We start from the raw sequence: 15,419 nt of genomic DNA on the forward strand, positions 1-15,419 counted from the left end.
CAATGAAGTTCGTGCTATGCTATTGTCTTTGTTCACCACTCTACAAGTTGCCATGGATATATAAAAAAAACCAAAAGCAAAATCTTTGCATTTGCACATTTGAGCTTAAATTGTTAACACTGTATGATTTTCTGGTAGGAAAAAAGTACCCCACAGCATGTCGCTCAGAAAGAAAGCAGTGCAAATATGTCTAAAGCGTAGTCTGTAGAAATACAGAAGATATTTTTGAAGAGTTTGATACATCCTGACAAAACATTTTTTTTCCACATCCATACAGGCTGGGTTTGTATCCATGGCAACTTTCAAGAACCACTGAGGTTTACCACAATGAGTTGAAACTATCGCTATTGCCTCATTTCTTCCTGCCTGTGTCTTTCTCTCCCACTTTCTCAAGGATCTCTGGAGAAAGAAAAAGATTTGAGAAAGATGGAGTGGACGAAGTGAGGACAATTCAATATTTGCTTTTACCTTATTGGCATCCGAGAGAGAATTTTAAAAGTGTTGAAACACAGGACAGACACAAAGAATCTCTGAAAGAAATAATATTTGAACTGTTCCATGGGGCATGAATATGCAGCATGAATGAGCAGTAGATATAGAAAAAGACTATGTCTGTGACATTATTGCTGAAACCAAAAAGAAAATATTAGGAGGAAGCAGTGGGTCCACCTGAGACTTCTGAATATTAGCATTCATACACAAAATCTGAATTATCTGTCTACATTAGATGAAAATAAATTTGCTTGCATTTCAGCCTTTTGTACTTTGTGCCTTTGCTCTTTGTAACAAAAAGAATGATGGCAAAAATCATCATTTTAAACAGCATAATTTATTTGCCACATACTTTATGTTTGCTTTGCATTTTTGTTCACTTTCCAGAATTTGCTTCAGACTGCAAATGCTATCATAGTGGTGATGAGATTTAGGAAGAAATGGAAATTTACTTACACTGACCATTAAATTAAAGTCCTTTCTCTTTGTTTTCTGATTTTTCTTTAATAGCATTGTGCCCTTAAAGCTAAGTGATATAGCACTGTGTATGCTTGTGTGTTTCCTACACACACACACACACACACACACACACACACACACACACACACACACACACACACACACACACACACACACACACACACACACACACACACACAAGACACTGCAGTTTAGGGGTGTTTGCGGAAAGACACCAACAGTAAATCATACTGGCATTCCAACAGGGAGGAACCCTGACATGCAGACCTAAAGACCAGCTGGCAACAACCTGGAAACCACGAGTCACAAGGGCAAAATGTGCAATCTCTGACTGGTTGGCAAACGTTTTGCAGGCGGTTGCTGACAGTTGCAGTGATGAAAGTGGTTACAAAAAGCTACATGGTGCTGAACAGACTGCTTTGGTTAGTAGCAGATTCAGGTGTTGCCTGTGGTTTGCATGAAACACACCAACTCTGAAAAGTGCAAAGATGAAGTTTGCATTTAAGGTGAATTTCCGGTCTACACCACATTTCTTTAAAAGTTTTTTAGAAAATTTGACAACTTGCAACCAATTTCTCCCACAGCCACCTCCAACAACCACTCACCAACCAGTTGTAGAAGAATATACATTTTTTTTCCTTTGTGTAAAGTGGTTGCCACATGGTCTCTAGGCACAGGTGACTGGGGCCCAACTGGAGCTAAAACATGCATTTTGGCCCATCAACTGATGGTTAAAAAGATCTGAATTAAAATAAATGATCAAAAGTCTAAACAATTTCCCATGCATATAAGCAAAAGAGTGCTTATGAGATTAGCAAGCACAATTTTATTTATAAAAACTCTTGCATTTGGTTTGATTCAAACAGTCAGCCTAATACCAATAGAAAAGTCTATTGTGGAGGCAACTCATGTCACTAATATCCTGTCAGATAAGTTTGAAGCATGGTTATAACAGAATAGGACCGAATTCATTAAGCAAAAAACTCTCAAAACTAATGAGGGGTCGGTCTAACGCCGAGTGGCATGTAGTTGGAATGCACCAATTAGACTAAAGTCTTTGAACCACATTATTGTCAATTTACATGTCCTCACCTAATGTTCCACAGGAATATTAATATATGTATGTGTGTGTGTTTATGTGCGTGAGTGATGATACAAATCTTAGTTAATGTTGTGCATTAAACTAACTGCATACAAGCACTGTAGTGATTAGGCTGACTTCTCCGTGAATGTATCATGTCAGGTTTGTCCTTGACAGCAGCTGAACTGTTAATTGCTTTTGACAACCTAACAAGTAAGAGTACTCTTATCAGAATGTTGTTATGTTTAGAAGAATAGCCATATTTTCACAAAGAGGTACTGACAGGATTGGAAATAAAAAAAAATGCTTTTTAAAAGGAAATTTGTCGTGCTTATTTATTATTTATGAGCCACCTATTTACCACATGGCGGTAATAAGATCTGTATTCCAGGTTATAAATAGATTTAACTAAAAGGGCTTATCATATGATAAAGAACAGGTGGGAAGTGTGTCAGTTAATGACAACATACACTGACATGACTTTGTGTTTACATTATTAATGAAAGACTCCTAGTGTTTTGCACCTCTGCTTTGTTTCAACATCATACGTCTGCTTTTTTCATAGTATGGTGCTAGATCAATTTGTAGCGCAACATGCTTCACCTATTCACTTTCAACTGTCAATTTTTTGCTGAAAATAAACACACCAAGTACAAATGCTCAACAGTACCTGCAGAACGTTAACAGATCAGTATGAAAATGTTTCTCGTTTTAAGATGGATGCATAAACTATATAATTCCTGCTTCCTGGAAAGCTTTCCCTTTCTCAAGAAGTAACTGACTGTTAAAACACCCTTTGTGTGTTTGATGAAGGCGATTGTACATGCTGTGGTGATGTTTCCTTCCATCTGTCTACTGTGAAACAGAGCCCGGGGCAACGCTGTCAGACGAGAGTGGTTTGCTTGGCTGTATACTGTACAGTCGGCAGTATGCAGTCCCAGTGTAAATTCATGCACATTTGTGCAGTCATTAATTTCTTTGCACACTAGTTGTGAAAAATCCTTGATTGAAAAAAAAAATACAGTGCACAATGTTGATGATGATACAACTGCAAGAAAAAAATTGCTTTTTATAAAAATAACTAAAGATTAACATGTTGAAATTTTAACCTCTTCTGTAGTACTCACTGAGGACTCATTAATAAAGATATGCAACATTTGTTTAGCACATCATCTGACATTGGGATGGGCTTGACATCATGTTTGCCTTTGCATTGTGAAGGTCACTGAATTGATTTCAAATACATTTTTAGAGATTGCAGGGTTAATGGTGAATCTTTGTAAGGTCACAAAAAAGACTCGCCTTGGTGGCAACAAAAGGAAGTGAAAAATAAATTGTATGGGTGTAATTAAAGGCTTGGAGGAGGAGTTTAAAAATCAGCTTCTTTCAATTTATAGCTTTTTCAACTCCCTATTGAACATTGCATGTTTCCCAACACGAGATTCCTACCAGTGTCATCGAAACACATGGTGAGATTAGTGCTCACACATATTTCTCTTTCATCCACTATTTTTAAGGTGTGACAGGCACGAATAAGAATAACTGTTCCATGATCACTAAGGAGCGATTATTTGGCAATCTTCCTCCCCAGATGGCCAAATGCTTGATGTTCTTGTCACGTTCTGTTGCATTTTCCCTGCCTTGAATGGGCTGTGTACACAACCATTGTTTGATGAGTAAAATTGAAGGCAAGCCTTGTAAACTGTGGATGCCCCCTTGCCAAAGACATGGCACTGCAAAGACAATGTGTGCAGACATCTCTTTTGCACTCTTGAGACTTTACGCGCCTTAGTTCGAAGCTTAAGAGAAGCAAAAAAAAAAAAGTACTGTAACAAAAATAGAAATTTTTTGTTTTGGAAATTGTAAAATGTGTTATAGCTCTTGATAGTTGCACTTGATAAACACTTCCTTGCTGTTAAATCTCATCATCAACCAAATAATAATTAAGACTCCAGGAACATCAACATTTTCTGAGGGATATCTGTATCTGCTATTTTAAGAGTCCTTGCAGTTCACAAACAATTGTATTTGACAGAAAACATGTTTATTAATCTGTAACGGCCAAGTCTTCGAGTGCCACAAAATAGAAATTTATTACGCCTTTTTGATTTCCTTTAGTAAATGTAATCAAATTGGAATGAAATCTTCATAAAACTGAGTGCTTTTAAAAACACAAACTTAAATAATAGTCACCATCAATAAGCTTCAAACTACCTAACTCCATCCATTCATAAATTCATCAAGGACCAAGAAGCCCATTAAGACTTTGGTTAGCCAAATGTAGACAAAACACATCTACTTGGATCGTTTTGGAAAAGTCACCTTTTTCTACAGTGGGGTTCTCAGCTCAATACTCCTGAATGCTAGTGGTCTGGTTCTGGGGCATATTTAATAAGATAACACCTTAATAATTTAGTGTCCTCAAATTTGTAGAAACAAAGCCCTTTTCTCTTGACATTAAAGTAGGCTACCTCAGTGGACAAAGGGAATTCCAGTGTGAGCTTCACTGATGTCTTTAGAGTCTCACTGCAACTGTACAAGACATATTTGGATTTGCTTGAACACCAATTGCAAGCCAGGGCTTTATGCTCTTATGGGTGAATGGGAGCAAAGGTCTGCAGCTAGCTTAAAAAATCCCAAGGATCTGGCATTCACTCCAAGTTCATCATACTGAGCTCCGAAATGCTTTAATAAAAATTCCACTAAAGTCAGAAAGACAGCATCATCTGCAAAAAGCAAACATATTGATCCAAACATTACCAAGATACTGATTCTCAAGACCACAGCTGAACTTAAAATTCTGGGCACACTGTCCTACACTAAAGTACCAGACTCCAACAGCTTTAATAATTTCTGGCCAAAATGTAACTTTAACATACGACTCCAACACAGAAAAGTACACATAAAATCGATGTAGTGGCAAAGGGGATAATACCTCAAGTCATTCAGGACAGCCTAAACAAATAAATAAGGAACCAAATCAAAACAAAGTGACCTAGGTCATACTATGCTATAACTGTATATTTGTTTAAGTGTATTTTAGCCTATTTTTGAGTTTGATATACAATACAATAAGTTGCTATTCTAACCATGTACTTCCATTCCAGAAGCCTTTCCCTTAATACGTTTGAAAATCTGCATGAGCATATGGTGTTTATGTTTGTAGGTTTCGGTTGAGTTGATAAAAATGTAATCAATGGAAAACAACATTTCTGAAATGACAATCTGTAAATTTGTAAAATAAAATAGTACTCACACAAAAATATCACATTTTAAGTACAGTTACATCGCTATATCTGCTCCAGGTCACATAGACATGAAAGCATGCTTATTTACAGTGTAGACTTTTCTTCAAGAGGACTGATAGAGCCAACAGCTGAGTTTTTTTTAGGATACTGGCAAGGAGGGAATCAGTATGTTTAATCATAAGCAATAACATCTTTTGATCATGTCGTTCAGCAAGACAAGATTTTACTGAATGCACACTGTTTACTTTAAGTGACCTTGGTGCAGAATTGGACTAGGTAAAATGTATTGCACAGTTATCAGCCTAATCAAAATTTCAAGGTGAGCTAAAGTATTATGAGTATATGTGATTTTCAGTTTGACGTAATATAGGAGTAATCTGTGTTTAACAGGAAAAGATGTTATAAAATGGCTCAAACTCTTCATAAAATGCCTGTATAAAATCTCATAAAACAGAACATAAAGTTTATTATTTACCACATCAACCACATTTCTGCACTCGTCTTGGTAAATAAGCAGTTCAAGGTGAAAAAAAAAACAAATTAAAGTTCCAAGTGATTGTTTTGTCCTCAATACTGTGTGTAGTCTATGCAGACGCATGACTGTCTGTATGCATGTATATATGTAATAATAATACTGTATGTGTCATGATTTCTGTTTCCAACTAGCACCATTGAGCAGATAGCTCCCTTTAAAAGAAAAAAAACAACAACTTCTATTGTGAGTTTGTTCATGGTCATTGTACATTGTAACTAAGTGTGCAAAATGATGATAGCTAATAAATGGGTTCTTTTCTGCTTGACTGAGGCTTGACTCACAAATATGATCGGGAGCTCTCACCCAGTGGCTACACAGCTACACGGCTAGATCAGGGATGAAAACACTATGGAAGTGGTGCATACAGTCATGTGAAAAAACTACATTTTCAAAGGAGTCTATGTAGTCCTATGAAAAATGTGTAAAAATGTTGAGTAGTTTGTAGATACAATAGCTTGTATCTATAATAGCAATGACTTAAAGTAAATATTTCCTGTATGACTTTACCAGTCTCTCATATTATTGGGGAGGATTCTTGGCTCATTCTTCTTTACAGAGTTGCTTCAATAAATTACATTTTGAGGAATTTATCCGGTGTTCTCCTAAGGCCCCATCCCAGCACTTCAGCCAAGTTGCTCAAAACTTCGACTGGGCCACAGGAACAGGAACAGTTGTAGTTGTAAAGGAAGTCTATGGGAAAACTGCTTCTTGTCTTAACAGCTGGGGGTCATATTGATTAAAAATATAATAATAATAATAGCAATAATAATAGATAAAATGAAGACTGAGCAGAACTGAGTTCATCTTATTGGTGTGGCCCTCTACAACAGTCCCATTTTCTCATGTGGCCCACTGGGAAAATTAATTGGCCAACACAGCTCTAGAGGATTGTGATACTATAATATAATCCCAAGGTGTTCGTGCATCCATCATCTCACCTAACCTAGGATATTCACTTGTATCTATGAAGATAAATCACTAGTGCTTTATTCTTCTGGGTTTGCACCACTGCAAACATGCAAACTTACTGTAAATGCAAATACAAACACAGTTGGTTGGCATAATAAATATTTAAAGCAAAGAATGCAATCTATGGTTTACTTAGTTTTTTGTCACATAAAGTCTTTTTATAATGATGGCAAGACATATGATAATATTTGACTGAATAACAGACAACATATAAAAGTTAATTAACAACAGAACAAATATATGAGTGATTAGTGCCTAATAACCTAAAATTACCTGCCTTGTAAATCCAATAGACTAATTTCCGTGAAGTTCAAAATGAAAAGAATCACAGAGGTGATCAGTGATCTTAGACATAGATAAATAAGCTGCTCTAATGGTAGGTTTTTATATATGTATATAAACTGTATGCACAAATGTAATGTGAATATTTCCTTTGTTGGATTTTTCATTTGTGGATACCTTTAAAACTGCCCCAGACAAGCAGAAATGATAAAGACTCTGTCATACAACATTTAAGAATTTTTTAAAAATATAAATGTATTATATATATTATTTTATATAAAGATATTCTTTAATCAAGAGTATTTATTAAAAGATTTAATGGTGAATAAAAATGAAAATAGTTAATTTAGCAATGCATTGACCTAACATATTAAATAACCACCAAATTATGCCCTTTCATTCTTGACTAATGTGATCACTGTCATTGTCATGTACCCTGTTGCACTTATGATTCTCTCATCTTTGGGCTGTCAGTGCATGTAGTCCTTGTCCTCCACTTGCTTCCTCCTTTTTCTGCTGGTTTGGTATTCTTTTTCACATTAACTTTAATGTCAAGACTTTTCTTTCCTTTATGTCTCAGGAGACACAAAATTCATCGTCTTGGTTGCAGCCCAGGCCTTTTCTTCAAAGGGAACGCTTTGAAAAGGGTACATTTTGTAAATTCAACTTCAGATACTATTGTTTTAACTAATTGAATAGCTTCTTCTTTGTTTAAGAGCCATCCTTGTAAAATAATCTTCTTGTTGATTTTAGCTTGTTTGGTTGTTTTTACTATTATTTGTATTAAGTAATAAAATTTATGTCCTTATGGACCATGGATATCATGCTGTACAGAATTGATGGAGCATGACTGCAAATATCAGGTGCATAGTCATGTACAACAAAACTAGCTGCTGTAGCGCACACTCAAGAATTAACGAAATCACAAGTCTAGGGAACTGGGAACCAATTAACTATGTGGTGGATGCCGAGAGACTGATTTTTATGTTTTCTATTTTCTTTCTGAGCGCTATAATTGACAGCATATACAGACATATACAAAAAACAAATAAACTTTTCTTCAGTGCTTAGTTTTATTTTATTAATAAATGAAATCGTTAAACTTTACAATTCTCCCCAACTGCACTTACAGGATCTTCTCTCGGCTGAACAACTCTGAAAATAAAGTGCTATGGTACTGGAAGGAGGTATAAATAATTAACTGAAAATGATGCACTGTACACACACCTTTGTCTGTTTTAGCTTACCAAATAAAAGCAGGTGCAACAGCTTTATATAACCAAACAAATGTCAGTTTCTAGTATTCCCTCTTATATTTACTTCTCTCCATAATTTTGTTAGTAATTGTATTGTGTTTTTACACAATGCAATGTGTTGTTCATACTGAGGCAGCTGGCTCTACACTCTGGCTAGCTTTAGCTTTAGCCACTTTCCCTTTTCTCCAGTCTGGGTATTCTCAGTTGGTCAATAGTGATTTAAATGTGTTATTTGGTTTGTTGTTACAGATATTTTTGTGGTGGTTCCACCACTGTTTACTTTGGCTTGTTTTGAATCGCCCTCACTCACAGTGAAGAACTTGCTAACTGCCACAACTTCACGCTAACAACATGATAGCATGTGACTGCGACAGCTATTGGCTCATGCCTGTGTTGCCTATCCTTAAAATAGGCCACCAGCTCAAATGTAAGACTAACTGGCCAGTCACCATCTGGGCTCAGCATGCTAAAATCGGCACATTCCAGTCTAGATCTTAAATATGTCTTGGTGTGGTCACTAAAGGTGAAAGAAAGAAAGAAATGAATGACATACTACTTTTTATATATGCATTGTGTATCACAACAAAAGTTAAACACAATGCAGACAGACAAAGAATAAAAAGCAAACAAATGAAATCAAATAAAGGGAATATCAATCATATAAGAGCGATTTATAAGATGTCAACATGATCGACAGATCGTAAAATTTCCATAGGTAAAAATGAAATTCAGTTTTATTGCATCTTTGTGTGTGTGTGTTTATTTCCTTACTGCATATATATTTTACAATGTAAAAACTCAAACAAGCAGAGACATCCCCTTCTATATACATTTCTCTCTGTTAACGCCACAAGGACTCCAAGCTTTATAAGTCCTAATCAAAACTGGATAACCAAAAGCTTTCAAGCCAAAACTGCGCTTAATCCTGCACCTCTTACCACTCTCTTGGTTTTGTGTGTGTGGGCACAGACTGAGTTACAACAGAATTTCCTTTTTCGCCGTAAGCTGCCTAGCAGGCCTCAGTGGTGGAAGGAATATAACTAGCATGGTCATTTTAAAGAAAACACCATTCCACAATGGTCATCCACTTCCACCTTTTCCCTGGTCTGACTAATGAACAAGCAGATGGTGCACAACAACTCTGACAACTTTCCTAGTCTAAACACTGACCCCATTTTGTTAGCATTCTCTGGGAACCTATACTGTAGCTCTGTTGAGTCCTAGACACAAATACACTGTAAAATCTTCACCAGAAAGCTGTTTTTTTTTTTTTTTTGTAGCTTCTGCCATCATTTCTGTTATAGAAATGCTAGGAGGAAATTGTAAACATGGCAGTAGAATCCTGTGCATATCAATGAATAAAGTCAGTTTGATGTTTTTCCTCAATGCATCACACATTTCTAGTTGGTCAGCAACCCTTTGTTGGGATATTCAAAACCAAGAGCAACTCATTAATGTCATTTTCAGACATACAAATCTCTTTAGCTCAGTGGTTCCCAAACTTCTTTTTTCTAGCCCCCCCTTTGTTTTACAAGAAAATCTTGTAAAACAAACTAACAGAAACATTATACAGGGTCTTTTATACTGTAACTATACTGTATAAAGAGCTAACATCTCCAAAATGTCAGGAGTAGTTAGTCATTACAAGAAGTGTTTGTGAATGTGGGACACTGCTTGTCCGTGATTTGGACAGCCCAGCGCGTGCTCCCGACACAGGGGAAACTAATTCTGCAGGGGAGACCTACCTTCGCACTTGTGCAGGTGAAGCCAAAGGCAGGATATGCTTCATCATATTTTCTAGTATTTGTTCTGGAAGGAAGTTGGTTTGGAAACCTATTTGACGATGCTTGATGTTCTGCTTTGCATTTGTGTGCGAGCCCCATCAAAAACCTGTCCATTATGCTAGCAGTGTCCAAGCATTTTTATTTATTTATTTTTTATTCATACCGCACCCCTTGCAATGGCTCGCCCCACACTTTGGGAACCTCTACTTTAGCTGCAATTTCTAAGACGTTTAAAGATTAAAAGCAACATGTTAGGTGAAGGGACTGGTGTCACATCCCTGTAGAACCCATCTAGAGCTTTCTGGTGATATATTTTCTATTTCAGAATTTTAAGGATATTAAAAGGCAAAGTTTAACCATTTGCAATGAGCTTTTCCAGCATTTCCTTGGCTCCTACGGTTACACTTTATAGTAATAGGAACAGTTGTTGCAGTCTTATGGCATCTATCTCAGATGTTGGAGGCTCCTAATGATCCTATAAGACTACCCTGCGCACTGCAAAATGATACCAACATATGTTTACTCTCTTTCTTTTTGTGATGTCTGGTACCAGCAGTGGTAGGCAGACATGATATCAAAAGATAAAATAGTCTCTTTTTTGCAGGGAGTTAACTTTCTAATGCCCACATATTTTTATGTGGGTTACAATAAAGTAAGACATTTGCAAACTTAAACAGCTCAACTGGCTGAAAAGGAGACAAATATAGAAATCTTGCAGGTTAGATAAGAATCACCTGAAACCTTAAGAGTGTCCATTGGTTGAGTTTTAAAAAAAAAGAAAGTCTTTTTTTTTATTAGCAAAGTTACAACATCTTCTCCACACAGCAGAGTGATTAAGGCCGTGGAGCTTAACAGATGGTATAGTCTTGGTGAAAAAGAACATGGTTGATTCTATTTTTCCTTGCACTATTTATCTCCATTCTGGCAATTTGTCTTTGTTATTGCCCTTCTGTGTGTTTCATAACACTTTCATTTTGAAAGATCTGTGTTTTGCCAAATTACTGCCATGCCAGATATATTATAGATGCTTCACTTGAGATGTCTTTCTTGTAATGTAATTGCGACTAAAATTATAATAGGTTGGATATGTTAAACCAGTCAAACGGGAATGACTGAGCTTGATCCTTAGACCTTGTTGTTTAATGTAATCTGTGTGAATAGATATAGCCTAAAAGGGATTTTTTTTTAAAGCTATCAACATTAGTTTGCCATGATATAATGGCAGGGAGGTAACGGAAGAGAAGTGGGAGAGGAGTGAATGGTTACTGAATAGAGGAAGGGCAGCACCCTGAATGCCACTGAAAGGACATTGATGAGTAAATGAATAAAATCTGTGTGCACCAATGGCATTTATAGATTGTTATTGTGTTAGACAGCATCTTGTTTCAGGGCCACTTCTGCTTTCTGTATTGTATTGCTTTTATTTGTAGGAGGTGATAGTATGCACTGTAATTAAAGTTTCAGAGTAAAATGAAATCTAGTGTGGTGACCTGCACCAATAATGCTCTTAACTTTGTAAGTATTACACTGTCATGTGTTCTTCAGTATCACAGTCTGATGATCATTTTCCAGGAAAGCAGAGGCAAACCTGGCATTTGGCATTCACAACATGTAAGGTGAGAAAAAATGCTCATTTATATGTGAAATTTGACATAAAATATGAATCAGTCAGAAGAATTGGGTCATTATAAGGAAGCAGACTATAGAAACTATAGTTCCCATGGTCTTTTTTTTCTTGTAAAAGTTTGTGTGAGATTAAACCTCGCACCATCTAATCGGCAGGTGGAATACATGATGTAACCCTGGAAGTAATAAAAAAAAATCTTGTTTATTATGGAGCTTATGAATTTTTAACCTACCTTTTTTTGGCATTCTAAGACCTGGTAAGTCATTGTTAGTATGCTGTTTTTTAAATAACTTAAAACAGGAATTTCTTGCAGTATGATTTTAACAGTAGGCTTGTTCGGTCTCTGGGATGGAAATGCAAAAAAAATTGCAACAGTGGTTTTGGTTAACCTTTAAAATAATTAAAAACAACAGGCTGCTTTTAACTGACAAAGGACTGTAATGTTGTTGTTGTTGTTTTTTTTTCATTTTTTGCAAAATATGCAGACTACTGGCCTGTAACCAAAAAGAAAAAAACAAAACAACAAAAAGCCACACTTGAAACAAAATATTAAGCGAAAGAACCCTTTTATTCACTGTAGCTGTGTTCTGGTAATGAACAGAACACATTATCTATACTATCTAGTATCTTTATTCTGCTGTTCTGTTCATACCTATTTGTTATCCAACAGCAGCAAACTGTTAAACATATCATGTTTCAATATGATTGCGAGAGCCTCATGTCACGCTGGATGAGAGCTTAAAACAATATATTTTAGACTCTCTTCAAGCAAATACTTGTGTTTTTGTGCAGTAGTTTCGTCATTAGTCATTACTAGTTAGACAAAGCTAAATCTTCCCCTTGCAAATACAGTGCTGTACACGTCATGTGATTTCAAATCAAAGCATCTGCTGCCCTGTGGTGTGGACAGGTGTAAAAAATTTAAAAAAAACTGTAGGGAGTGGAAAAGCAAAATATTTAACATTATTCAAATACATCTCCTTGCTGTCAGTGAATAGTAACTTCCTGTAGAGCTGTCTGTGTCAGTCCATCAATTACATTCACAATCTAACTGGGGCTCAATCAAGTGCAGTCTTGGTAAGGTGAATTTGTCTGTCCCCAGTATGTGTCCATCAAAAGGAAAATGTTGTATTGATTTCATGTCTGGAGATTCTACAAACTGCAGCTGGAAGTGACAGTCAGTGACTCAGCTCTGTTCTGGTGACAGACAAAAGCTAAAAGAGAAACAGCTTTGAAGGTGCAGGAAGAAACTATCAAGCAGATGTTTATTGTAAAGACAGAAAATAATTTCTTCTTGACAATGTCATGCAAGTAATAGGTGCCAAGTAGCGTAGCATTGGTGAACTCATAACTATGTTATTTCTGATAAGAAGAATGACAGCATTATGCCAAGTTTGTGGCAGTTTGCCAACTGCTGATGCCAAGACAGCAGCTCTGTGTAAATTCAAATTAATCTTCTTGCCAAGTAATTGCAAAAAAAGCTAAGAATAATGAAAATGGTAGTATCAGTTTTGTCCCGTTCTTTTGTGCTTGGTATTCTGCCATCCATGTTGCTTACTGACTGTTGATATTTACTTTTTATTGTTTTCTGTGTTTTGGCAGGTCAAACTTTTATAATGAGGGCAAATGGGGAAGCCAGAATGTCTAAACAGAGAGCCAAGATTGTGTTTTGAAGTTAAATGCAAAATATTTGCTGCCAAAAAGAAATGATAATGCTTACTCAGAAAAGTAATTTTCTATATCATGATGCTTATGGAGGATGGGACTCGCCAAATTCAAAAAACAAGAAAAGAATAAATAAAAGAGTGGAGTCTAACCCAGCTCTTATAGGGCCATATTAAAAATGAACAAACAATATATGAATATATAAATGAATAAATGGATAGAAAAAAATAGGCTGAATGAATAAATAAACAAATAAACAAATAAAAGACAACTTGTGAAACAGATAAAGGCAGAATAAGTAGGTTGAAAAACACATAAAATAATAAATTGGTTGCGCAAGCAAAAAGTTCAAAAAGTGGCTTATTTGATTAGTTTTCTAGAAGAACAACTTTTCTCTCTTAAAAGCAAACATGGCAGAAAAGCCTAGGTTTGCAAAGTTTGAATGAACAAGACCTGGGCACCCTGCAGTTACTGAGTTAACCATAAACTCCTCTGTATATATCAGAGCATTGTAGAGTCAAATGAGAGGCCATCTGTCTGACAGCTAAAGCTTGGTCCAAACTGGGTTTTGCAGCAGGACAATGGTCCCAAATACACCAGCAAATCTAAAGCAGACTGGCCGAGAAAGAAAAGAATTAAAGCGTTGGAATGGCCCACACCTCAACCTGATTGAAATGTTGTTGCGGGACCTTAAGAGAGCTGTGGATGAGCAAATGTCAACAAAACTCAATGAACTGAAACAGTGATGTTCAAAGAAGATTGGCTCAAAATTACTACACAACCATATGAGAGACTGATAAATCTAGCAGAAAACGGCTACTTCAGGCTAACGCTCTGACTCAGACTAAGATGGTTCTACAGGCTGTTGAGGGTTAAAAAAGTGAAGAAAAAAAATCTGATGACATCCTCACGAGCACATGCAGCGTGTTTGCGAAAGACTAACAACAACTAACATATGCCATCCTCCCATCACGAGAAGCTAAAGTTGTTAACTAACTTCATCAACTTTGAGAAGTTGTTCCCCTGAAGAAATGTGAGGATGAGAAAGACCCCCTCCTGTACAGGCACATTTTTGGATTGCAACAATTCTTACAGACAGTTTATTTCACACTCCCCTACTGAGAAAGAGGGTTATCAAAGTGCCAAAAACAAAAATTCTGAATGTCTTGAAATCACATAACTAAACTTGCCTGATGCTGAAACTCCTCTAACATGTGAAGAAGTGAAGAATAAAATAAAAAAACAACAACAACTATTTTCTGTTCTGCCTTAAAAACAGATTGAAGACATTTTTACGGAGGCAAAAGGGCTTGTGTTCAATGTTTATTAAAAAGCTCTTGAAGTCCCTCCCTCTATTTTGTCAAAGCAGGAGTACAATTCTCCTTCAATTTTCTTATTTGGAGGCTTAAACAATTTTGTTTGAAGTGTCTCGTTTTTTGTTTTTTAAGGATGGCTTGTAACCATGGCTTCACAATGTTTTTTGTTTTTTTTTGTGCCGCTAGATTTACATAAATAGCTCGCAGTCTGAAAAGTTTGCACAGATTCTGGCGAAAAGTAGCCTAAGGATGAGCGACAAAATGAAAGCCTCGAGGACCAGCGGGTGGTAGCGAAGGTGGGGGTGGTGTGTATGTGTGTGTGTTTGTGTAGGGTGGTGTGGGGCAGGGGTGGGAGGTTGTTTGTGGTGAGGGCAAGCAGAAGGGTGAGTGGGGGGTATGGAGGGGGGGTTGCTGGGTAGCTGAGCTTTAGCCTGGCTGTGTTAGAGAGCAGCAAATCCGACTTGGTTGGTAAACAGAGGCTCCAGGGACACTTCTTTTGCATGCAGGCTGCTGCTGACTAGATGGAAGCCCTCTGTGATTCTAATAGAGTAAGCTCATAGAAACCACTATAGAAAATTCAAATAAGGCTGTATGCCAGCACTACAACACAACACAGACTTTCACTGAAACACATCAATGCTGAAAATGACACAACCCGCAAGTAGAAAAATATGCTTTTACTTC

The sequence above is a fragment of the Astatotilapia calliptera genome, chromosome 2 (genome assembly GCF_964374335.1).
Source record: "Astatotilapia calliptera chromosome 2, fAstCal68.1, whole genome shotgun sequence".
Taxonomy (NCBI): domain Eukaryota; kingdom Metazoa; phylum Chordata; class Actinopteri; order Cichliformes; family Cichlidae; genus Astatotilapia; species Astatotilapia calliptera.